Genomic DNA, 24,840 nt, shown 5'->3' with positions numbered 1-24,840 from the left:
CTGTGTGTTTTAAATATTTCTTAAATGGGTTAATAAGTTTCTCAAGTATTAAGGTGCCTAGGATCATTCCAACTCAAGATAACCATTTAATAACCTTTGGTTTTGTTATTTTTATCATTACTGTTATAGTTGTTATTTTTTTATTTTATTTAAAATCAATTAATTATTATTATAGTTGTTATTGATAGTGGTGATGATGGTGGTGATGATATTGACCATGGGATATCAAGGCATTGAATATCATTATGTATATTTATATTGTGTGTGTTTGAAATAATTTAAGTGGTACTTGTACATGCTGTTAGGAGATAAATTTTTATTTCTACTTCATGTTTAATATTTCATTAAAGCCTTGTAATTCTTTATTAGGCTATATAATTTGTTGCCACTAAGGGCAAATAAATGTCAAAAGTTTAATTATTTATGATTGAGCAATTTGGCTGCTTCCAAATTTATGTGGTAAAATAAAATAAAAATTTAAAAAGTTATTTACTGGCAATTATTTAATATGTACAGTATAAGTTCATAAATTAATAATATAAAATAACTACTTACTATTTGTAGTACTAATAAATGATCTGAATAAAAATACCTAACATAGCACACATCAAATGGTATAAACTCCATATTTATTAACTTCAGTATATTAAAAGACTATTCTTAAATGGGGCAAGGTGAGAATTATACAAAAAAGCCCTGCATATATACAATTTCTGTGTAGTCAGCCTCTTTTCTAACCAGCTTCCTAAGAAAAAGCCTTAGGTAGAGAAAAGAGCTGATTCTCTACAGTGCTTTTATTTATTAGTATTTTCTGATATTTATACACTACTTCATAGCTTCCAAAGTGCTTTCACATAATTCTTTAATTCCCAAAACCACTGTGTGGAGTTGGCCTTGCTTCCATTTTTAAAAATGAGAAGACTGACTTTGAGTTTGTGAAGTGTTACAACCTAGGACTGAAAACAAATTAATTTCTGGACATTCTGATGCATTTATAAGTGTAAATTCTTCATGATACCACGTTCAGTTCCCACTATGACTTACGTATCTGTATATCTAACTTCTACTCATCTAACTTCACGCTTCAACATATTCTCCAGGTGATTCCATGGAATATGATTGCTATAAGCCACTTTTTTTTTAAAGATTTTATTTATTTATTTGAGAGAGAGAGAATGAGAGACAGAGAGCATGAGAGGGAGGAAGGTCAGAGGGAGAAGCAGACTCCCCGCCGAGCAGGGAGCCCGATGCGGGACTCGATCCCGGGACTCCAGGATCATGACCTGAGCCGAAGGCAGTCGCTTAACCAACTGAGCCACCCAGGCGCCCAAGCCAGTGGTTCTTAACTAGAGGCAATTTTGCCACCTTCCTTCCAGGGACATTTGGCAAAATCTGCAAACGTTATTGAAGTTGTGCCCAGGAAGGTACCACTGGTATCTAGTGGAAAGAGGCCAGGAACGCTGGTAACAATCTTACAGTGCCTAGGACAGCCCCCACAGCAGAGACTTATCCTGTCCAAGATACCACCAGTGCCAAGGTTGAGAAATTCTGCTGTTGGCTTACTTCCACCCTGGACATGTGTAAATTATGGATGTATTGTATATGTTATTGTATTTCCTTAATTTCTCATTTTTCTAAAAATTTGTTCTCTCATTTTCTTTCCTACCCTTCTTACCTCACCTTTTTATATCCACAAGTTACCATGGGAACATCATTTTGCTTTTGTGATTCTGTCTCCTTACTTTGGAGATGGTCTGCTGACCACAGGTGGGTGCAATCATAGGTTTTGGCGTGGAGATCCAGACAGACATTCAAGACAGATTCTCCTTGGTGGCAAAAGTTGTTTTTTTTTTTTTTTTAAAGATTTTATTTATTTATTTGAGAGAGAGAGAATGAGAGAGAGCACATGAGAGGGGGGAGGGTGAGAGGGAGAAGCAGACTCCCTGCCGAGCAGGGAGCCGGATGTGGGACTCGATCCCGGGACTCCAGGATCACGACCTGAGCCGAAGGCAGTTGCTTAACCAACAGAGCCACCCAGGCGCCCAGTGGCAAAAGTTTTAATAGGTAAAGCTCTGAGGCTGTTTAGAAGACTGCATGGAAAGAAAGAATGAATACAGAGAAGCAGTGAGTGGCTGTTGTCCCTGATGCCTAGTTTTATCCCAACCTTTCACATGTATTTTTTTTTTTCCCAGAATATATCCTATTTCCATCCAGTAAGGTTTCCTTACATTATTTTTAGTTGGATTCTGTAACTGACTCAATTAACAGGACATTACTATAAAGATATTTTCATTAAAATGTCCATTATTGGGCACGTGAGTGGCTCATTCGGTTAAGCATCTGCCTTCGGCTCAGGTCATGATCCCAGGGTCCTGAGATGGAACCCCACATCAGGCTCCCTGCTCAGCGGAGAGCCTGCTTCTCCCTCTGCCTGCCGCTCCCCTGCTTGTGCTCTCTCTCTGTCAAATAAATAAATAAAATCTTAAAAATTAATTAATTAATTAATTAAAATTATTCTGAAACGGCATTAGCAATAATGGCACTAAAACTCAGTATGTAAAGATCCTTCATAGCATCAAGTGGTCAAAGGAATAGAGTGTCTTTTTAAGTTTTATTTCCTAAGTCTTGGTTCTTGGTATCATCTCCATCTCTCCCAGAACCATATACTCTATGTGCTTAGAATACTTACTTTTATCTTTATTACACAAGTTACAGGTTGACTCCCTGCATAAGGGATCATTAGTATGAACCCCAGAGATGTCAGGGGAAATTACTCTTACTCAGTTTCCATGGCACTGAGTTTCAGGAATATACTTTCACCAGGATGTTCTGACCTAAATGGTCTTGAGTGGTGAATGACCATTTGGTTCATTCCTTAAAGTATTATATATTCCATTTTGCATTATAAAATTCTAAGACTGTTGAAATGTTCCTGGCACTAGTAAGGTAATCTCCAACGAGTGTCTATACTACATTACGTGTAGTATATACTTGCCCTTGGTTTAGCTAAGGGTTTGATCAAGAAAGTGTCAGAGTCAGTTCACTTAGTCAATAAATATTAACAAAATATTAGTGATCCAATGCTATCTTGAGCCCTTCATTTAAATGGTCAAGGATCAAGTATGTTATTCCTTAAAACTAGATAAAGGTAAAGATTGTTGGGTTTTCTATAGGTTCCTCAACTCCCCATAACAACTACATTGCTGGATGGTAATAGACACTACAAAAAGAGAGGCTGGGGAAGAACAAGAATGAATACAGAATGTTCACAGGAACAACACACAGCAATGGGGAAGGAACTAGATAGAGTCCTAAGGGTTTGGTGACTCTAGAGGGGGTAGGAGGACTTGCAATTATTTAGCATAGCCGTGAGCCCCTTCCACAACATTCAGTATAATGTTGCTGGGAAACCAGGTTGGTCAGAAGTGGTGGGCTGGAGCAGAGTGGAGGGCATTGGATCTTTTCTTTCCCTTCCATAGCAAAAGCAATTGCCAAAAACACATGCCCACTCAAATTCAAAGTACTGCCTGAGTGAGAGAAATTTATTATGGGCAGTATTAGATAAGATCTCTAAAAATATTTGAAATCTGAGGAATATTATTGATATTCCTGTTATTAAACAGATTTGATAGACTTCAACGTTGGAGTGAGACATCTGATGGGATGCTAGCTTGTGTAATGTTCTATTCCTGTGGATCAGACATTCAAGAAACCAACACACAGTGGTGTTGGCTAAGACTCTGAGGGCAGGAAAGTCACACCCATACCCAGAAAAGATGTCAGAATAAGTGTCTATTTCAGTGAGAATGAACCACTGGCTTTTCCAGGATGGAAGGAGCCCAATGTAGTCAACTTGCCACCAAGTGCCAGTTAGTCTCCTCAAACAATAGTGCCATGTTAGGGACCCAGAATTCATCTCCATTGTTGGTAGATTCTATATACAGAGGTACCTGGACCAACACTGATAAATGAAAGTCTATGCAACTGGATCTATATGTGGCATCCATGCATTCTATTTGTCTGCCCATCATGCTAATTCTGGGTGGGCAAAGGAAAAAATCTGGTTAATGTCAACTGATGAATTATTTCATCTACTTTGTCATTTGATGCATCTGGTGGGCAATAATCTGTAAAAAAAATTTCTGGCTACCATTCCCACTTCTTTATTTCCATTCACATGCCTCTGCCCCAGACCCTCTTATTTCTGACCTTTCAATCCTTTTCCTTCCAAACTCCTAACCTACAGCTAGATATTTGCTATGCTCCATGTGTCCATATTGATTCTCATCTCAAGCCACTTGTACTTCCATACAAAGTGGATAGTCAGGTCTACCACTCAAAGTTCCACCCTGAAGATTTTCTCTTACTGCTGCCTTTCAAGGCTATAATGCAGTCATTGTCCATTTTCTGCTTGCACCCACATTTTGGGCCAACTAATAAATTAACATTTGGCTTTTAAAAATTACTTTTACCTAGATGTACAGGACACCCCCTCAATATAGTCACAAGTGTGAACTGAGATGGGGTGCTGGTATAACAGTGGTGGGTGAAATGGAGGTCTAGGTTATCTGCTCATGTAGCTTACTCATGCCCTGTGGTCCCACTTGGATTTGATTCCATGATGATGCTTTGGTTCAATGTCAACTCAGATCATGTGTCCATCAGTTTCCCAAATGTGTGGATATTCCCCTTTCAAATATATATTCATTGAAGTAAATGTCCATGGGTTCCTTTTGGAAAATACTCAGAAATTCGTTAAAGTGCATATTAGTGGCCTCCTAGGAACTCAGCCACCTCTTCAGTGGTTTCCTGTATAAAAATTGGCTTGGTTCCAGTAACTAAGCAAGGGATCATGATTTCTTACCACTTGCTTCATTGGATCACTACTGAAACCAACTGTGCCAGTTCAGATCCTCCTGAAGCCAATGTCAAGACAGAATTAGAAGTATAAGAGGTTCATTATTTGATGCCTGTAAAACTTGAGGTATCAAAGAATATAATATGAGAAAGAGGGGAAAAAAAGAGTAACTTTGTAGTGGAGAAACCTGATAAATACTACGACAGCCAGGTGATCAAGATCAATATCAACAATGGTAAGTCATGTTAATAGCATGTATCCTTGATATGGTATGATGAAAATGGCATTTTACCTCTATAGTCTTCTTCCCCAAAATACTGGAATCCCAGTCAAATCATGAGAAAAACATCAGAGAAATCCCAATTAAGGGACATTCTATAAAATACCAATACTTCTAAAAACTTTCAAAACTTTCCTTATCTCAAAAAAAACCCCAAACTTTCCTTAATTCATCAAAAATAAGGAAAACCTGAGAAACCATCAGAACCAAGAGGAGTCTAAACCTAGACACAAGACTACTAAATGTAAGATGGTATCCTGAACAGGATCCTGGGACATAGGAAGTACATTAGGTGAAAACTAAGAAAATCTTAATAAGTATGTGCTTTAGCTAATGAACTTGTATCAATATTGGTTCATTAATTGTGACAAATGTACTGTAAGATGTTAATAATAGGGGAGAGTGGGTGTGAGGTATATGGGAACTCTGTACTGTCTTCACAATTTTTCTGTAAATCTAAAATTGTTCTAAAATAAGGTTTTTAAGAAAATTAAAAAATTATGGGACATGAAAATTACATAAAATTCAAATTTCACTGTCCATAAATAAAGTTTTATTAGAATACAGAAACACACACAAAGGGCTGGGAGAGAGCATTAGTAGATAGGGAAAGCCTTCAGACTATAATGCAGATCTGACACCTGTAAAATTCAGTCAGAAAAAGGCTCAGACCACAGTGCAACTCAGAAAAATCTCAGCCCAAACAAGGCGGGGAGCTGTGGTGCAAAAATCCCCTATAGAGATCTTTCGTGCTGGGAGAAGTATGTGTTGGGCAGTGTTGTCAGAATTTCAATCTAAAATTAAACCAGAGGGGGAAAACAAATAAATAAATAAATAAAATCAAACCAGAGGATACAAAATGGAAAAAATCTCATGCATGTCCCCTCAGGAGCACAAAACTTAAGGACTGAGAGACTCATTTCCCATAAACAGAAAACTGATATTATTGGAATTTTTAAAAATGATACAGGGCGCCTGGGTGGCTCAGTCGTTAAGCGTCTGCCTTCGGCTCAGGTCATGATCCCAGGGTCCTGGGATCCAGCCCCGCATCGGGCTTCCTCCTCCACGGGAAGCCTGCTTCTCCCTCTCCCACTCCCCCTGCTTGTGTTCCCTCTCTCGCTGTGTCTCTCTCTGTCAAATAAATAAATAAAATCTTAAAAAAATAAAAAAATAAAATAAATAAAAATGATACAGGGTTTGCCTTATATCAACCTTGGGAAGTTTTGCTAATAGTTCCCAGAAGAAAAATGACCCCAGTCGGTTGGCCTTGCAAAATAAGCTGAATTGAGCTTTGTTTGTATGACTGGATGGGTTTTGTCTGCTCAGGGAATTTTCAAAACTGGTCTCTGTTTTTGATTTTAACAGATGCTAAGTGAACTTTCTCCTCTTTACATCTCTGCCCATAAATACAGACTACCGCAAATCCTCAACAGAGGATTGCCTGTGACTTGCTACAGTTTGCATGTTTTGAATTGCAATTCCTTTGCTAATTCCCAAATAAACCAGTCTTTCCGGCCATTTTGAGCCAGCATCGGTTTACCTCGTTATCTAGGTCGATAGCAGAAATGGATTAGTGCAGCTGTCATTCTCAGTCACTGACCACAGTTACCCAGGAAAAGTGGAGCCTTGGCTGAGATGCTGTAGCCAATTCCACAGTTCTGCGGCTGGGGACCATCAGCTAACCGCACGCCTTGTGACAGGTTCTATCTTGATGAGAGATCTGAGCGGTAAGCCCTTGCGCGGCCACAGTAGGTAAAGAAGATTCGCCTACGGTGGCTAACACTTCACATGGGTCAAAGCAGATATGCAGCGAATCTCACAGCTTTTAAGATTTAAAGGAAAAGATAAGGGGGAACCAATTGTTAAAAAAAAAAAGTGGGGAGGCAATTCTGATTAGAGTGTGAGATTAAACTCTCCTCCATAAGGGAAATAATTCCTGGAATATGATATGAAAATTCCAATTGACAGGCAGGCGAGGAAGGTCTGAAACCATGTGATGACATCACAGTATAAGGGCCTGAGGATCAGTAACAGAACTTTCCTGGGTTTCTGGGTACTGGGCTTAATGTGCAATGTAGCTCAGATCCTAGGGCATGAGCCATATGTCAATATTGAGGGGAGAGAAGGACACAGCGGTAAGAGTGAAAGGTGTTAGGCTAGCCAGTTCTGTTAGGAGGAATACCAAAGCTCATCCATGGTAAGGATGGTGTGAGTGAGTTGGGAAACCCGCTGCTGCCACTGAGCAAGGGTGGGTTCTTTACTTGGGAGCCTTGGAGTAATCCAAGCTGAAAGGCATGGGTGAGTTTAAGGACTCAGACCCTGGGGGACACAAAAGGAAATTGTACTTCTGGCAGAAGACTGAAGGAGGGCTGCAGGAAAGGACATTGCATTTTTTGCATTAAGAATACTTGATCCAGTTATTCACCATTTTCCCTTTGAAAGGCAATCATATGCATTCTACTGGGTTGAATGCTTGGTTGAGACTTTATTAATAAGGGACTCCAGTGATTTTAAGATCAAAGATGCCAGTAAGCACCTGGGCATTGTCAGAGAAGCATTTAAATTAAAAACAGGCAGCTCGTCAAAATGACCCGATTAAATGGAAAAGATACATTCAGATACCTGTTTGTAAATAAGGGGAAGCCATTTCCCTAGGGCCTAGAAGATGATTTGCTTCTGACCTTGAAGGCTTGTTCCCCACTATATGAGTTTCTATGTGCAGAAAGAAAAAACAAGATAGAACTTGATTTGTGGATGGCAATGCTTGATTGATAGAGAAGATTTGTTTCTGAAATAATGCCAGCTAACAATAAATTTCTAGTAAAAGAAAAAAAGGTGCGTAATTTGGGCACCTAGGTGGCTCAGTCAGTTAAGCGTCTGCCTTCAGCTCAGGTCATGATCCTGGGGTCCTGGGATCAAGCCCTGCATTGGGCTCCTTGCTCAGCTGGGAGCCTGTTTCTCCCTTTCCCTCTGCCCCTCCCCCTGCTTGTGCTCTCTCCCTCTCTCTCTCCCTCTGTGAAATAAATAAAATCTTAAAAAAAAAAAAGTGCATAATCAGCAATATGGACAGTTATATACAGTATATCTAACACAAACTCTTACTGAGATAAGTAGATAGATAGATAGATAGATAGATAGATAGATAGATAGATAGATAATAGATAGATAATGATTCAGTCAATGACCAGTGGTCTAACCATTTGTTTTGGCAAGTGGGACACAGAGAACCAGACTTAAAAATACCATCATTTGGAAGCTGGACTTAAAGAAAAGCCATGAGCTTTTTATCTTAAAATATGGATTAGTCAAAAAAATATATGGATGAATCATGTTGATGCCCATCAGTCACATTCAGAGGAGAGTAGTGCCAGTGATTCAGAAAAACAAGACATGTTTATTTGTGCAAGCTGTGACAGTGTTAGGTCCCTGAGAGGAGTTTGCATGAGGTTGTTAGCCAGGTCTCAATAGACACATTTCCAGAAATTGCTCTTGTTTTGTGTCCAGCTTATAATTTACTAAAGACATGTTTACATTTTAGTCCATAAACTGATCCCAAAGTTACATGGCTCATCACCCAGGGGAGTAATAAGTTACAACTAGGTTTTCTTTGCTACTGACAATTTTGCGGGCTTTGATTTTGTGACCGAGGCCTTGACAAATACAAAAAAGTCTAAAAGATAAAGACCATCCACATACACAAACCCAAACTTAGATACCAACAGATCAGGGAATGATAGCATTTTATAGCAGACAGTATAAGACACAAAGGAGCAAGAAATGTAACATGAAGTGATCCTCTCAATAATTCATATCAACCACAAAACAGAGGAATAAATGAAAATTAAAATAGGCACTTTAAGTAATTGTACCCTCCTTGATCTTCATAACTGGCATGGTAACCTTTAGCAGGTGTTCTTCATTTTATATGATTGATTTACTAACCCTCCTTTCATATCTACAAATCTTATTTTTCTTTCTGGAAGAAGAATTAAAGCCCTTACACATCACAGAACAGGAATTGCACAACACAGAAAGCCTCTTGCACTGAGAGCTGTTAAGTAGGCACCACTAAATCTCCACGGAATCAGGAAATGTTACAGGCCACTGCACCCCCTCACTGATCCACCACGCCCTGTGCCTTTAAAACCCTCTTGGCGAGGCAGAAAGCGTGGAGTCGGTAGCCAGCCTGCTGAATAAAGCTCCTATTCCTTTTCAATCAACACTGGTCTCTTGAGTATTGAGCAACAGGCGGAACTTGGGTTTTGGTAACACAATTATTAGGCAAAACATGGCAGGGGTTGTGATAAAGCATTAAGGAGTAATATTCCAGATTAAAAGAACGTGTTTCAACTCACGTTGCAGGGCGATAAACTAGCTGATCACTAGCTGAATTGTTTCTAAGAAAGGGAGTTGGCAATGAGGGGAGAGACATGAAAGATGCAGCTTTCTGAATAACTTCTCCAGAGGTAACTTATTTTTCTGCCCCCTACACAAAGTGGAAACAAGCTATCTCCATTGTGTCCCCAGTCTGAAACAGACACCTTCCATCCCCTCCTCCTCCTCCTCCTCTGTATTTGGAGTGTGGACATGAAGCCATGGAGGGAGCAGTAGTCCTGTGACCATGAGATAAGTATCAGTGGAAAAGCCACATGCTAGGGATGGTGGGACAGGAAAACAGAAAGTGAGGGACATAATGGCATCATGTTGCTACCGCACATCCCTGCACCCCCCACCTTTGGACTTCTTGTTATTTTAGAAAAATCATATCCCATTGTAGTTAAGTCACTGTGGATGTGTTGTTGGGCAACTATCCCTTCCTTCAAAAAACAACCTCAGGGGGCGCCTGTGTGATTCAGTCAGTTAAGCATCCGGACTCTTGATTTTGGCTCAGGTCCTGATCTCAGGGTCGTGAGATCGAGCCCCACTGGGGTTCCATGCTGATTGTGAAGCCTGCTTGGGATTCTCCCTCTCCCACTGCCCCTCCCCCCACTCCCCACTTGCACGGGCACTCCCACTCTCTTTCTCTCTAAAAAAAAAAAAAAAAAAAAAACACCACAAAACCTCAAAACAGTGAAATTTGAAATGCAGAAGACCGTGTGTTAAATGGACTGCTTGCTTGGGCCTACCTGCTCATGCAAACCCATAAGACTCAAGCATGATTTCATACCTGCATATCTTAGCAGCTCAACACAGGCAGATAACGTCTTTCTTAAAAATAACAAATAATATATATTTTAGTTCTAAGTTTCTAGTTCTTTTTGTTTTAAACCAAAGAGTGGCCTACATTTTCACACCTACCAGGAAAGTTCCAAGTTACTGTCTCACTGGTGACAACTGTCCTCCTCACAAAAGGGCAATCAGAACAAACTCACTTGTTCATGGGTGTGATTTTGTTTTGCTTCGTCTTTGCTGACTTCGGTTTTAGATATCAAATGACCTCAGACATTGCCCGTTGGCAGAGTTCCCATCTGGTTTTTGACGTGGCCTGCTATTTCTCAATCCTTTCTGTCTGCCTGGTTGGGCTTTCCTAACACTGACTTTGGCCTCAGCTGTTAGCCCTCCTCACAACAGGCAGCCCCGTGGATCCTGGCTGAGCTTACCTATACTGGGCTAATAAAAATGATAACCCCTAGCAAGACTGGTCAAGAAAAAAAAAAAAGAGAGAGAGAGAGGAAACAAAAATTGCCAATATCAGAAATAAAACAAGGGCCACTACTAGAGATCCTGGAGGAGAAATTAGAAGAATAATAAATGAAAATAATAAATAACTTTTTGTCAATAGATTCAGTGATTTAGTTGGAATGAGCAAATTCTTGAATGAGTCCACTTTCAAAACCAACATGAGAATAAAGAAAAAAATCTAAGTAGCCTCCCATTAAAAAAAAAAAAAACTAAACTAAACTAAAACTATGAAAGGTCCGAGATTGTATGTTGCTTGCAAACTAACAAGTTAGTCAACCACAGTTTCAAAGATACTGAAAGAAAACACAGGACTTCTGGGTCAGAGATGAAGGACAGTATTTTACAGTAATGGTAATGAATTAAAAAAACATTTTTGTTTCTTAAATTTTATTTATACTTAAGAAAGCAAATAGTCCTCTATGGCCTGTAATAAAAATATAGTTGTCCCTGGAACCACAGCTGACAGCACATGCTAAAGATGCTTTAGCAAAGAAACTGCAAAAAGAAAACAAAGGGGAAAAAAAAGTTAAGATCTAGAATGTTGAAAGAGAACAGCAAAATTCCTGTTGGAACCACCACTTCCTTTGAGTTGATCAAGTTCAAAATCATTTCCTTCTCAAAAGTGAGAAATTAACTAGGCTAAAAGTGTGTAGCTACTTGAATAGTGTAAACTTTAATTGGGTAAGTCTCAATGCTATGATTATATTGGCTACCTCATCTCTTTGAACATTTATATCTTATATTCCTACCTGGAAACGCTTGGGTTATGATCAGATACAAGGTACTCATGTTCAGATACATGACAAGCTTACCTCATGAATGATTAAATCTAGCAACATTATACATTATGTAAGTACTTCATAAACACAAGCACTAATCTATTAATATTTATTTTTGCCTGTGTATGGATTTAGAAAGTATATTTATCCTTTCTATATTTACAATAATTTTAAAAGTTTAGCCATCACAATTATCTTAAGATAAATTGCTTTCAGAAAAGGGCTATTTTTAAAAAAAATTTTTTTAAAGATTTATTTATTTATTTTAGAGAGAGAGAAAGAGAGAGAGCACACACACAGGTGCATGTGAGGGCAAGGTCGGGGGTAGAGGGAGAGGGAGAGAATTCAGAAGCAGCCTCGGCTCTGAGTGTCCAGGGGGCTCTTACTCCTTGGAGGCCATGTGGACCATAAGGTCCACCACCTGGTTGCTGTAGCCAAATTCATTGCCATACCAGGAAATGAGCTTGACAAAATGGTCATTGAGAGCAATGCCAGCCCCAACATTGAAGGTAGAAGAGTGGGTGTCACTGTTAAAGTTGCAGGAGACAACCTGGTCCTCAGTGAAGCCCAGGATGCCCTTGAAGGGATCATCTGATGCCTATTTCACCACCTTCTTGATGTGATCATATTTGGCAGCTTTCTCCAGGTGGCAGGTCAGATCCACGATTAACACACTGGGGGTGGGGACACGGAAGGCCATGCCAGTGAGCTTCCCATTCAGCTCAGGGATGACCTTGCCTATAGCTTTGGTAGTGCCAGTAGAAGCAGGGATGATGTCCTGGCAGCTCTTTGGCCATCACACCACAGCTTCCCAGAGGGGCTGTCCATGGTCTTCTGGGTGGTATTGATGGCCTGGACTGTGGTCATGAGTCTCCCCACAATGCCGAAGTTGTCATGGATAACCTTGGCCAGAGGGGCCAAGCAGTTGGTGATGCAGGAGGCATTGCTGACAATCTTGAGGGAGTTGTCCTACTTCTCATGGTTCATACCCATCACAAACATGGGGGCCTAAGCAGAAGGGGCAGAAATGATGACCCTCTTGGCTCCACCCTTCAAGTGAGCCCCAGCCTTCTCCATGGTGGCGAAGACCCTGGTGGACTCCACACCATACTCAGCACCAGCATCACCCCATTTGATGTTGGCAGGATCTGGCTCCTGGAAGATGGAGGTGGGCTTTCAAGTGATGACAAGTTTCCCATTCTCAGCCTTGAATTTGTGCCATGGAGTTTGCCATGGGTGGAATCATACTGGAACATGTAGACTATATAGTTGAGGTCAATGAAGGGGTCACTGATGGTGACAATATCCACTTTGCCAGAGTTAAAAGCAGCACTGGTGACCAGGCACCCAATATGGCCAAATCCATTTACTCCGACCTTCACCATGGTGTCTCAGGGATGTGGTTGGCACTGCACCAGAAGATGCAGCTATCGGGGTGCCTGGGTGGCTCAGTCAATAAGCGTTTGCCTTCGGCTCAGGTCATGATCCCGGGGTCCTGGGATCGAGCCCCACATCGGGCTCCCTGCTCTGCAGGAGGCCTGTTTCTCCCTCTCCCATTCACCCTGCTTGTGTTCCCTCTCTTGCTGTGTCTCTCTCTGTCAAATAAATAAATAAAATCTTAAAAAAAAAAAAAAAAAAAGATGCAGCTATCTATCGAATGGGGAGGAGCAGATAGCCTAGAATCTTCTAATAATGGGGCAAGGTAGCATTATCACCAACATCTTTCAAATCTTAATCTCATATTGATAAGAAACTTGAATTTACTATATAGTTTGCAGAATTATAAAAAATAGACTATTCTTGTAAGTACAGGTTTGTACACAAAGTTCCTAGTTGAAAATATTCCTAAACTCTATCGGTCCATACTTCTGTGTTAGTCACTATATTCATACTGCACATATATATATTTATTTAAAATGTCACTAATATAATGCAAGCCACACCTGCTATTTTAAATATTTTTGTAGCTATGTTAACAAAGTAAAAAGAAGCAGGTGAAATTAATTTTAATAACAGACTTTACTAACCCAACTTATCCAAAGTATTATTATTTCAACATTTAATCAATATTAAAAGTATTAAAGAGATATTTTACATCCTTTGTTTCATACTAAGTCTTTAAAATCCAGTGTATATTTTATACTTAGAAAACAATTCAATGTAGTCTAGCTACAGTCCCAGTGCTCAGAAGTCCCATGTGGCTAGTGGCTATGACACTAGATAGCACAAATTTAAAGACTCAGATCTTGCAATGCCCCAACTCTAAAGTACATCTTGTCCAATATCCCAACAGGTTTCTGTTTACTTAATATCATTTGAGGTGGGGATTCTGAATTAGAGGGTATGTTGACTGAAGGTTTGCATCCCCTCCAGATTCATATGTTGATGCCCTAACCCCTGATGTTATGGTATTAGGAGGTAGGGCCTTTAGGAAGTAATTAAGTTTAGATGAGGTCGTGAACGTGGAGCCCCCATGAAGGGATTAGTGTCCCTATAAGAAGAGGAAGAAACCAGAGTTCTCTCATTCTCTCCACTATGTGATGACAGAGCGAGAAGGCAGTCCTCTACAAGCCAGAAAGAGGCCCTCACCACGAACTGAATCAGCCTGCACACAGATGGTGGGATGTCCCAGTCTCCAGAACTGTGAGAAATAAAGTTATAAGCCACCCAGTCTGTACTGTTTATAACAGCCTGAGGGAACTAAGGCAGAGGGAAAGATAGTAAGAGGTAATATAATGAAGACAAACTGCTTCTGCCTCATAGTTTAGAGGAAAAGGAAGACATGTATGTAAAGGGAAAAAGGGAACACAGAGGAAAGGAGAGTCAGAAAATGCAAGAGAGAATGGGCAACATTTGATTTGGGCCTTATGGGATGAGTAGGAGTTTGACAAAGAAAGCAGTAAAAAAATGACACTTGGGTCAAAAGGAACAGAAACACTGATTCAGAGAAGAACCTGGCATTCAGTTCCTGTCGAGAAGTTTAAGGAAGCTGAATTACAGGAGACCAGCTCCTCAGCATGTGTCAGTGGCTTAAGGATTGCAAAAGGTTTGGATACACCACTGCTCAAAATAAAAAAGTGTATCTGATTTAAAATTCTGAGGAACAAAAAACTGTGATGATGACCATCGACATGTTTTTTCTACTTTCTGTAGTTCTACTTAGTAAAAATTAAACTAGCACACATTCTTTGATCAAGGATCAGCTGACCAAGCTCGCAGGGAGATCCTAAAGTGAGAGTATGGAAGATACTGGTGTGAGCATACTTGCGGTTCCTGATCATTGGTATCTAGGCTAGATAGTGAAAAGGAACAAACAGGTTGGAGTCAGGGGGCATGATGGATGAGAGAGTAAGATGAGAAGCTTTTGAGTCACCAAAAGCATAGACAGCAGATTTAGTAGCAGGGACTGTGCCAGAACTTGGGAGGTAGGAGGCAGTAGATTGTAGGAATTTGGAGGTAGAATAATTCCATTTGGAGTTTGGAAGTAGAGCAACTCTAGCTGATAAGTCTATGTGAATGATTTCTTAAAATCAATGAAGTAGAGTGGGCTAAAAAGTTTGTGCTGGGTGTTAGGTATCCAAATGGAGACAACAGTTATAGGCCATGGCCCAAGTCCTCAAGGACTAGAGGGGAGGTTTGAGGAGGATGAGGGTAAGAATGGAATTCAGTGCAAATGGATGTTGTGTACTCACAAAATCTTACTGAGGAAAGCTTGTGTAGCAATGGAAACAGGTAGAAAGCTGGGAGACTTTTAGTCCCAACATCCTAAGATACAGGGAATGAGAGTGAATAAGTGCCTTCAGCCTAAGTACTTTGCCAGAGATAAGTTATCATTACAGCAAAGAGAAGCCACGTGGTGTAAAATAGTGGTTCTTAAACTTTGGCCATATCCCAGAAACACTGGCAAGAGTTGATTAAAAGCACTGACTAATTGTCATGATGTGGACTGTCAAGTGTAAAAGGTGTGTGAGTCATTGGTATAAAGAAGAGAGATGAGGGGCACCTGGGTGGCTCAGTTGGTTAAGCAACAGCCTTTGGCTCGGGTCATGCTCCCAGGGTTCTGGGATTGAGACCCACATCGGGCTCCCTGCTCAGGGGGGAGTCTGCTTCTCCCTCTGCCTCTTCCCCCTTCCCCCGGCTTGTGCTCTCTCTTGTTCTCTCTCTCTCAAATAAATAAATAAAATCTTTAATTTAAAAAAAAATGAAGAAGGGAGATGACCCTTGGTTTAATGCACTTCTTTCATTTGCTGTGAACTCGAGCAGATTACTTAACACTGGCCCTCAATTTCCTCATCAAAAATTTAGCTACAGAATACATACTTTCCAGGATCCGAATGAGGTAAACATTAACTGAGAACATGGTGGGCCACAGTAAAATGGAAAGTATAAGATCATGGATCTCTGTGTTGTGAAGGGACCATCACCATGGTAGTGACCGGCAGAAGAGAGCCACCCTCTTTGTTTAAGTGGAATAGTCCAGAGTACAACTATCTGGCTTCCCAGCGTTGGGCAGCGTAAAAGCACAATGGCAGAAGGTGAAGGCTTGTTGCTATGGTAACTACATACCAGCTCTCTCAGCTTCCCCACAGGAGAGCTCCTCTTCCTGTACACAATATGCAGTTCGCACCAAGCTCTTTGCTGAGCTACTGAGAGCCTGGTAGTATAGCGGAAGCATGTAAAGCATGCTCTGAGATCGCCCCCGTGGAGAGGCCCTGAAGGCACTTGATGGAGTGCAAAGTAAGAGCTTCTCTCTTGCCTTCTTCAAATCAGAACGGCGTCACTCTGTGAGAAACAGAAAAGAGAGCATCAGGGAGATTTTTATGCTAAAACTGAATTAACTCATATTTGGACTCTTAGCAAACTAAGAAATGCAACCAGAGGATGTAAAGCTTCAGTAAATGTTTTCCTCTGAAACAGATCTAGCTTCGGGAAGTTTTTAGAAATGTGTATACATATACATATTTCTTGTGTATATATATAGGAAGAGAAGTGTGGCAACATTTAAGAGTGTAGAAATGTATGTTACTCATTTCTCATGCTGTCATTATCTTTGAGTTCATATTTTGAAAAGTGACTACTCTGTTTAAGGTTGAGCAGAATTGATCCCAGTGCTTATAAATTTCGTTTGGATGCTGTCTCTCTTGTTATGCCAAAGGCAAAATTGAGAAGTTCCACTATGACTTCCTTTTTGGAAAAACCGTTCCTTGATGTCTGTGTGGCTGAAGCTGAAGTCAGGAAGTGATCAACTAAAGTCTGGCATACAAAAGGATAGAAAACAGGAAGTACTTAAATATGTATGTTAACATGACACTCTTCTTGATGGGACTTCATTCCTGTTCTTGACTGGACCTCAACCTTGCCCCCCACCCCATCCTTGCCAGACCTGCATAGGCCAGCTTTATCAACAATCCTATCAGTTGAGAGTATCAGGGAGCAAGAATTCCCATCCACTTCAAGGTCCTTCTAGCTGGACTAAGAATCTGAGTGACATGAAACAGACTAACAGGAGAAAATAAAATTTAATAATGTATGTACAGGGAATCCACATAGACATGGAAATTCCAAAGGCAGTCAAACAAAATGAGGTATATATGTCATTTTGAATTAAGGAGAAGGGGGTAGAGGTCTAGGACTTCAGAGGAAAGGACTGTATTTCACAGGGTGATAAGAAGAACGGATATTTGGTAATTAGATGTTTGCCCTGACATACAGATGGTTCACTCAGATAACGTTTATCTCTGCTAAGAACCTTGTTTTGGGAAAGACCCCCAGTTTAGATTCTTCTACTTAGTTAAGGAAGGGGCAAAACTTTCTCTTGCATTCACAGGGTCTTGATTACCTTCAACTCAAAATAATCTTCAGCTTCAAAATAATCTCAAAATAATCCTCCAAAGCGGCCCATCTTGAGGCGGCCTTCCCTTGGCCCCTATATGAGAAGCTCTCCCTCACCCTTGATATATGATTAGCCTCAGTATCTAATCAAATTCCTCACAGTCTGCAGGCTATACTTCTTAGAGCAACACCCAGGTCTGGCTGATAAGAAAACCATCACCACTGTGGCTGAGTAACGTCATCAGCAGGATTCTTCTACAACTGGGGGCCAGCAACTCTAGAAAGCTACCACCTTTTAAACTGCAACCCCCAGAGGCTGTACGTGTCTGTTGCCACTCATCCAGCAAAAAAATGGAAACAATGTGGGGGCTATTCATGTTGCTCATCTCCAAATCAAAGTCTTGGAGGGTTTTGAGCAAAAGAGTGACATAACTGACTTCTATTACAGAAGGGATACTTCTGACTGCTGGCAGGGGAATATAAGGTAGGGGCAGGGGAGGAAGCAAGGAGACTACTTAGGAATGTAATGCAATAATCCAGGTTGGAGGTGAAGATAGGTTGCTAGAAAAGGGAGTGGTGAGAAGTGGATGAATTCCAGATATATTTCAATCAGATTTGCTAATGGATTACATGTAATGGGTGAAACAAAAATCAAGGGGGACTCCAAGATTTTGGCTTGAGAATTTGGAAGACTGGGTTGTAATATACTGAGAATGAGTAAGAGACAGGCGGGACTAGCTAGGGAGAGATATGTAGGGGGCTATGGGACCAGGCTCACAAAAATCACAAAAATGTGGAGGTGTAAGGAAACCAGAGATAAGGGAACAAACTAGACCACCCTGCCCTAGGTGTGTAGGCAGAGTGTCTTTTTTATGATAGTCACCTGTGACCAACAAAGAATAACCAGACCCTAAAAAAGACATAAGCCATTAAAGATGTTATCGCCAGTCTTACTCAAGCCAAGACATCATAAGAATGATAAGGCCACAAGCGTCCTGGTCAGTTCTAAATAAAAGACTGTCAGTGGAGGCCCTCAGCGGCAACCCCATCGGGATCCCTCTCACTCCTGGGAGCTTTTTCTGTATCCTTGCTTAATAAACTTCTATTGCTTTACTCACTCTCCTTTGTCTGAGAGATTTATTCTTCAACTCCGTGAGACAAAAACCTAGCTCTCCCACTTCAAGATGGGAAAGATGATGTATGGAGATGACAAGTAGCAGCTAAATACGTGACAGGAGCTCAAGGTTGAAGATAGAAAAAAAGAAAATGCTTTGCATAGTGGCTAGTACCTATAGGACAGTGGGTAGGGATTTTCTGTTGGATCTAAGTACAATTCTGGGCATACCTGGGCTTGTTTGGTCAAAATCCTATTTTCATGAAGACTAAGGAGCCTTCTAGAGGGAACTCAGGCTAAGTTTGAACCAACAGAAAATTCTTTAGACCTTGACAGTGAGAAAAGATTCTGAACAGCATGGGGACTATCACTTGGATTTACCTCTTAATCTATACCCCATTAGAACACAGACGGGGCGGGGGGGAGGGTGGTAAGTAAAAACTACAAGGCAAGCACCTGGGCATGGAGCACTGCTTTGAGACCCATCCTTATGGCCTGGCTCCTTTATGGAATAGTGACCACACAAGAGAAAAGACTAGAAAAGTAGCATGTGCCTTGAAAAGTAGCATAAGCTATTGGTGGAAATGGATTTACTCATCAGCTAATGTAAAACAAATCCTTTGCAGGCAGTGAGGGCAAGAAACAGTGGAGTGTACATTACTATCCTAACTTGTTGTGGTTGGCTCTGCTTGGGGAAGAAAACTCTGGTTAGAGTGTGTATTTTCACTAATAAAGAGTTGAAGAAAATGAAGAAATTCAGAACAAATCTCCCCAAAATATGCCACTTTGTCATGTAGACTATTTTGAGCTGAAGACAATCAAGACCCTGTGGGCTCAAGGGAAACTTTGCCCCTCCCTTAACTGCCTAGAAGAATCTAAATTGGGAGTCTTTCTTAGAATAGAAGTTATTATCAGAGGGACACCCGGCTGGCTCAGTCTGTAGAGCATGCAACTCTTGATCTCAAGGTTGTAAGTTCCAACCCCAAGGTGGGTATAGAGATTACTTAAAAATAAAATCTTTAAAAAAAAAAAAAGAATAAAAGTTATTGCCAGAGATAAATTTATCTGAGTGACTCATGAGTATGGCAGGACAAACATCTAATTATCAAACATCCCCTATTCTTATTGCCCTGAGAATTGCCCTCCCCTTTTTTGGAGCCCCTGACCTTTACCCCATTCCTTAGCTCAGGATGACACATTTACCTCATTTTACCTCTCTGTCTTTGAACCCCTTATGTATGTGGGATTCCCATACACAGGAAATTAAATTTTATTTTCTCCTGTTAATCCATCTCCTGTCAGTTTAATTCTTAGATCAGCCAGAGGAACTTTTGAAGGGGAGAGGAAAATTTTCCTCTCCAACAAAAGGAAAGTAGTAGGAGTACAAAAGACTGGATTATTTCTTCCCTTAGGTCTAAAAAATTTGAAAAGATACCACATGACAGAATCCTTAGTAATGAAAGGGAGCAAAATTTGCCACTCCAAAATATGTCTCTTTGGCATGAGGATTATCTTGAGCTGGTTATATTTAAGAAATTGCAGAACAGAAAAGCTCTGAAAACTGAGTAGATATTACCCTTTTGTAGGAAATATTTACATTTACAAGGGAACTCTCCATTTGTTAGCCTCTCCCCATCTCTGCCACCCCCCCATAAGAAGAGAGGGATGCTCCTTAATTTCTAGAAACTCTTATAAATGGAGAGGGCAATGATTTAAATCAATACCCTTGTTTACTGTGCCTTTCTGGGTAACCTCCCATAACTGACTTTCTCCTCCCCGCAACATCTTCTGTCTTTCCGTATTTAAGGCAGTGGCTTGGGCCATTTCAGGGACTTACTCAGTTTTCCTGGGTATCTTTCGTGTATACATGTTATTAAACTTCTGCTTATTTTCCAGTGTTAATCTGTTTTTTCATTATAGGAGGTGTCTCAGCCAAGAATCTAGAAGGGTAGTGAGGAAATACTTTTTCCTCCTCCACAGTTACAAGAAAAGATTCAAGATAGTTATATATGAGAACTACATATAACCCCAAGCTCCCAGTCATCCAAGCTAGACAAGACATGAAAGTAAAACTAAACTTTATAAAATTACAAGTCTTAAGAAGGCAATTGTTTTTTGAAAATGCATCTTCAATTGTTGAGTAGAGAAAAATGTATTGAAAAGAGAGAGAAAAGAAATGTATAATGCAGCTAAAAACTTCAAAACATAAAAGCAGAAAAGTATTTCAGTCTAACAAATGAAAATGCCAATATTCCTGCTTTGTATATTATCTTAGAAGAAATGAGTGTATTTTTTAGTAGGAGCATGTCTCTAGTCCAGTGCGTTTGTGTGAGAAGGACCTTTGAATGAAAAGTGGCATTTGCCTACCATTCTCCATTTAATCTCCAAAGATGTTTAAAACTAATTATAAAATATCATTATGGGTAATTGAGTCGATCTATTTCTAAAATTAGGAAAATAAATAATTTAGATTATCCAAATGAATATCAAATGCAGTGGCATAAAAAAAATCACAAGATAAAGAATCTATTAAGAAACAAATCTAACACCATTCTGAATAATTTGCATCAAAATCCATTGTGAATCTATTGCAATAATTTTTATACTGTCAAGATATATTTTTTCTAACAATTAACTTATCTAAATGTAATGCCATAAAGTATGAAAATGTTCTAGGTTAAACTTACTTTCATTTGTACCTATGGGATGTACATGTGCCTACCTAGGTTATTAAAAGGAAGTAATAATAATAGTTAATAGAGGTAGTATTTGTGTGCCTTGCATGCACTGAACTTTTTTTTAACAAATAATTTCTTATCAATTCAATGAAGTGGATGTTATTACTCTCCCATTTTAAAGATAGAGAAGCCAAGGCACAGAGGAGTAAAAGGCTCAGTTCTACAGCCAGTGCATGGGACCTGATTTGAACCTAGATCGTTTAAAGAACTTGTGCTTGGGGACACTTGGGTGGCTCAGTTGGTTAAGCATCTGCCTTCGGCTCAGGTCATGGTCCCAGGGTCCAGGTCTTGAGTCCCACGTCAGGCTCCCTGCTCAGTGGGGAGCCTGCTTCTCCCTCTTCCTGCCCCTTTCTCTGACAAATAAATAAATTAAAGGGGAAAAGAAAAAAAGAACCTGTGCTCTTAACTGCAAACAGGATTTGCAATCAGGCAGACCCGATGTTACCCTCTCAGTAGTGCCCTGCTCTTGGTCCAGGTGTTTAACTTCTTTACGTCTCAAAACTGGGATATGTAAAATAAGGATAATAATGTATATCTCACACAGCTGTTGTGAAAGCACAGTGAGATGATGAACATGAACAAGCTCAGCCTGGTGCTCGCCGTCACTGCTGCCACGTGGCCTAAACTCAGGTAGTTTCAAACGTCAGGTTCTTTCTGTAAACATGTGTAAGCTCAAGCTGTGGGAGCCTGGTTAGGCAAAGGCTATTTTCCTCATCCCAACCTCAATATTGGATGCTATGCTACTATGAAAGCAAGTCTTAGGGGCGCCTGGGTGGCTCAGTCGGTTAAGCGTCTGCCTTCGGCTCAGGTCATGATCCCAAGGTCCTGGGATCGAGCCCCACATCGGGCTCCCTGCTCGGCGGGAAGCCTGCTTCTCCCTCTCCCACTCCCCCTGCTTGTGTTCCCTCTCTCGCTGTGTCTCTCTCTGTCAAATAAATAAATAAAATCTTAAATAAATAAATAAATAAATAAATAAATAAATAAATAAATAAATAAATAAATAAATAAATAAAAGAAAGCAAGCAAGTCTTAGACAAATTCTGCTAAATGTCTAACCATTCATTAGCAAGCAGTTACAAAAACAGTTCTGTTCTGTCCCTAGATGCTCCAACCATTCACCTGTATGAGAGGCTTGCCCAAGACCCGTTCTCAAGTCTGGATCAGGTTCTTCAGATAGAGCAGGGGACCGGGGTCTCAGTAAGAGAGTGTGCTTGGCTGTTTCTCTTAAACCTCCATGCAATGGCGGAAGGGCATGTTCAATCTTCCTACGCACCATCCATTTTGAATTGTGTTCATTTTGCCAATGGAAATTGTTAACATCCTTACCCTAGTTAACAAACTCTCTCGGGTATCCGTTTTCATAACTGTATGTGAAATGCTCCAAGCACCTTTGGACTATGGATTCCTGATTAGAGTCCTTCAGTGCTAACTAATGGTTCCTAGGATGTGGATTAGAGTTAACTCGTACACACGGGCATCCATACCACTGGCTTATACCAAGTTATTATTGTGTGAGGTATTATCACACAGGCAATATAACCGTGTCGTGTTTGTGTTAGGTTGATTAATATTATAATCCTTCCCCCTTTCTGGACCCTTTCCCTTTGTCCATCCCCACCCACCTCCCATCCTCAATGTAGTAGGTGACTAGCACCTCTTGAAACCAAAATATTTACAGATTCTAATTAGGGAGGCATGGGGATATAGGGCATTCTACATCATTGCTCCCCAAGAAATAAGAAAGTTCATCATGGATCTAAAAAAAAAAAAAAAAAAGTGTCAAGAACAACACAGAGCAAGGCTGAGATTTTTCCCATAATATATACAATTATCTCCAGCTATCCAAACTGTTGTGGTTTTTTTGTTTTTTGTTTTTTTTAGAAGGTTCCTGAGTAAAACATGCTGGGATAGAGAGCCCTACCTCATCATTCATTGACAAGCCTTTAGTCTTCTATCTATGCATGGGTTTATCAGCAGTGAGTATGTGTTAATTTGTGTATGATTATAGAGATCCCATGGTTCTCCAAAATAAAAATGTTTTAGTTTTTCTTTCTGATTAAAAGAGATATTATATGCTCACTGTAAAAATATTTCCATAATACAGAAAAGACTAAGGAAAATACAAAAAAATCTAAACTGCCGCCATTCAGAGATAAACACTGAAAACAAAGCTCTTTCTTAACATACATTACTTTTCAAAGAGACCATGGCAAAGACCCAGGGTAAAGAGAGGAAAGACTCAGCAAAGTTGTAAGCCTTCTTGAAAAGAAGTGGAGGCTTGCATTTGCTCCTAGCTCAAAGTTCCTGTTCTGAGTAAACCACTTCCGTGGGCTTTTGTTGTGAAAAGTTTTGTTGTGGAAATTAGGACCTTAGAGGGTTTTAGCTCCGAGGAGCTAATTTACTTTGCATAATAATGTAAAAATGGTCTCAGTAATGGCAGACTTTCCCTTTTGCTTATTATTTTCAAGAAATTAGAGAAAAAAATTGGATTAGTTCCTTACAGTACCAAGACAATATGGCTTACTCTTGGAAGGTATATGTATACAATGGGGATTGTTCAAACGGTCACAAAATGTCACTGAATTTCCTCGTTTGCAAGGTTTTATTTTTCTTGTTCTGGTGTTCAAAATTCAGTCTAGCTCATAGACTCAGAAGAAGGTGGGAAGCTGCAGCAGGCCTGCCTCCCACCTCAAGCTGCAGGAAGGTCTCACTGTTGACGATCACTGCCTTGATCAAAAGGTTGCCTCTGAGCCCTAGACTAGGGGTCTTAGGTCAATAGACTGGAAAGGAATGCTAGTACAAATTAGGCCGCCTGGACACAACTGAGATTATATATGAGTACTTTGTGAGGTTATATTGGGGGGCAATAATTCCACCTTAGAGTTCTGTAATGTTTCCTTTTAATAATTTCCATTAAAGGGATGCCTGAGTGGCTCAGTCAGTTAAGCGTCTGCCTTTGGCTCAGGTCATGATCCCAGGGTCCTGGGATCGAGTCCTGCATTGGGCTCCTTGCTTAGCAGGGAGCCTGCTTCTCCCTCTGTCTGCCACTCTCCCTGCTTGTGCTCTCTCTTTCTCTGACAAATAAATAAAATTATTATAAATTATTATAAAATTATTTCCATCTTTCTCTAAGCCAAGGACCCTCTTGGCTGGTCCTGTGGGACCCCCTCTGGGTACCTGGACCTGGCCTGCCTGCATCAGATATGTGGTCCCTGTCCCCTCCAGTTCTCTTCACCTCCTTACCCTTTTTTCACTTGATCAACACCAGTCTGACTCCAGCTCAGCAAAGACGTCACTGCTGTTTAGGAAGCCATTTTGACCCTTCCCAGGATGGGTTAAGCATCCTCTGTAAGTCCTTAGCCCCGAGTGCTTTCTTCTACCTAGACCTTCAACTGTCTCTGTCCTTGTCACCACTGTCTCACAGCTCCTACTTCTCTGAACTCCTGGAGGGCGGGTGTTTATCTCATATTACGAAACTGAATACCCAGAGCCGAATTTAATACGTGTTAATATATTAGCTAGTTCATTGGATCCTCCCAAATCCTCTTTGATTAAGG

The 24,840-nt window shown here is 40.4% G+C and overlaps 1 pseudogene; it reads right to left on the bottom strand.

The window, feature by feature from the left end:
• Positions 1-11,974: 11,974 nt before the first annotated feature.
• Positions 11,975-13,165, bottom strand: LOC123838282 (glyceraldehyde-3-phosphate dehydrogenase-like; annotated as a pseudogene).
• Positions 13,166-24,840: the final 11,675 nt, after the last annotated feature.

The sequence above is a fragment of the Mirounga angustirostris genome, unplaced genomic scaffold (genome assembly GCF_029215605.1).
Source record: "Mirounga angustirostris isolate CCGP_5_RB_7025 unplaced genomic scaffold, mMirAng1.0.hap1 SCAF_5, whole genome shotgun sequence".
NCBI lineage: Eukaryota > Metazoa > Chordata > Mammalia > Carnivora > Phocidae > Mirounga > Mirounga angustirostris.
This window is presented reverse-complemented; position numbering and strand designations above follow the sequence as displayed.